Source organism: Scomber japonicus, chromosome 4 (assembly GCF_027409825.1).
Source record: "Scomber japonicus isolate fScoJap1 chromosome 4, fScoJap1.pri, whole genome shotgun sequence".
Classification (NCBI taxonomy): domain Eukaryota; kingdom Metazoa; phylum Chordata; class Actinopteri; order Scombriformes; family Scombridae; genus Scomber; species Scomber japonicus.
Genome location: NC_070581.1, coordinates 5,274,226 through 5,276,212, shown reverse-complemented (window position 1 = coordinate 5,276,212; position 1,987 = coordinate 5,274,226).

Here is a 1,987-nt window from a genome sequence, read left to right as displayed (position 1 = left end):
CTGGGATAGAGAACAGAGAGAGAAAACAGACAGAAAGAAGAGAGGAGAGGAAAAAAATGAGATAGCAGGAGGTGACGGAGACAAGAAAAGGAAAGGAAAAGAAAAGAGAGAGAGGGTGAAAAAAAAGACACCGTCAGTGGTGATTTATCAATGCTTTCAATATATTCCACCACACATCCAGAGTTAACCGTCCTTGCCTACCTGCGCTTCAAAAGATCTGCTGTAATAACCCTCAATCAAAATGTTCCCACTGAAACACACCAAAGGTAACCGTGACAGAAAGAGATGATCATATCTTTAATTCTCCCCCCCCCTCTCTCTCACCAATCACTTCTATCACTTCTTCCTCTCACCACACAGGGAAAAAACCAACATAAACCTACTGATGATACCATCCTGCTCACTTCATCAGTAGAGAGAAAGAAATACAGGCTACCCCTCCCCAACCCTCCCCAACCCCAACTCCCATCTCTCTTCCCCCTGTAATTTCTTGCACCTGAGTGGTGTGTATGATTGCACGCTGTGCGGAGGCAACAGGCGGCACCGGCGCAGGGGCCACAGCCTCTGTAAGCGGAGGGACTGACAATCATAACTGTGCTGAATATAATAATAAAGCAAAAACACGGCCACTAAAAAGCCACTGTAATAACCCTTTTAAGAAGAGAAGTTAATGTGTCTGTGTGTGTGTGTGTGTGTGTGTGTGCGCGCACGTGTGCATGTGTGTGTGTGCAGAGGATGCTTAGTCCTGGCTCGGCTTTTATGCCACAAAGGAGCAGGTGTTAACCTTGCTCCCTCCAACACACACACACACACACACACACACACACACACACACACACATACACACACACACACACACACACACACAAGCACACACACACACACTATATTGACCCTCAGCCACACCTCCTCAGCACTACCTCTCCACGCTCAGCGCTGCTCTCGGTGCACTCTAAAGCTATCAGATGCTTTTTAGTCACAATGGAGCCATTAGCTTTGATTACTGGACTCTGTTTTTTTTAATCACAGGTCTCCCCTCTTTTCTCTCTCTCTCTCATACACACTTCCTCCCTCCTGTAAACCCTCCCTCCCAAATCTCCCCCTTTATCCCTCCCCGTTCTCCTTGCCCAGGCACTTAGCAGCTTTGTTGCCTCTCTGTAGTGAAGTTGGCACTGCCACAGTGGGATTCAAACACAGGCTCCCTGTTTCTCTTCTTCTTTTTTTCCTCCCCTCCTCACCCTCTCTCTATTTGGCAATGCCTCTTTCCTGCTAATAGACTACTTATGAAAAGAAGGAGGGAAAGAGGGATGAGAGGAAGATGAAGCACGCTGTTGTTGTTGTTGTTAAGGGCTTTTCTTTCTTTTTTTTTCCTTCTTCTTTTTTTCCTCTCAGAGGAGGGTGCGCTTCATTCATTAGTGTCTAGTGTTTGGCCGGAGGTACAGGTGCAGGGATAAGCCCCTCCCTTCCTGTGTGCAGCCTCCAACGCCTCTGCCTGCTCTCTCTCTCTCTCTCTCTCTCTCTCTCTCTCTCTCTCTCTCTCTCTCTCTCTCTCTCTCTCTCTCTCTCTCCACTCTGGCCTCAACTCTTTTGATCAAGCACTGTTAATGTGGAAGTCGTGCAACAAGCAGGAGCTTTGTGCCCTGCCTGAAGGGAGCAGTTGACTCCTTCTTCACTGCACTCAGCGCTGTGTGGGAAGAGTAGTGGATGAGTGCGCAGTGAAGAGTTTTCTGTGAGTGTGTGTGTGTGTGACGGGTTAACATACACTTCCTTACACTCCTCTGTATACACTTTTATTTATGTAAAAGAGTTTATGGTACTTCTTTCTATGCTTACTTTAATTACTATAACTTCCCACATTACAATTTTACATAAAAATTGATGCATTGTTACAGATTTAACAGCCTCACAATATATACAGCTGTTCACATGAGCTACACCTACACCAGCAACAATTTTAAAATACTGCTTATTCCAAGTGTATAAAATA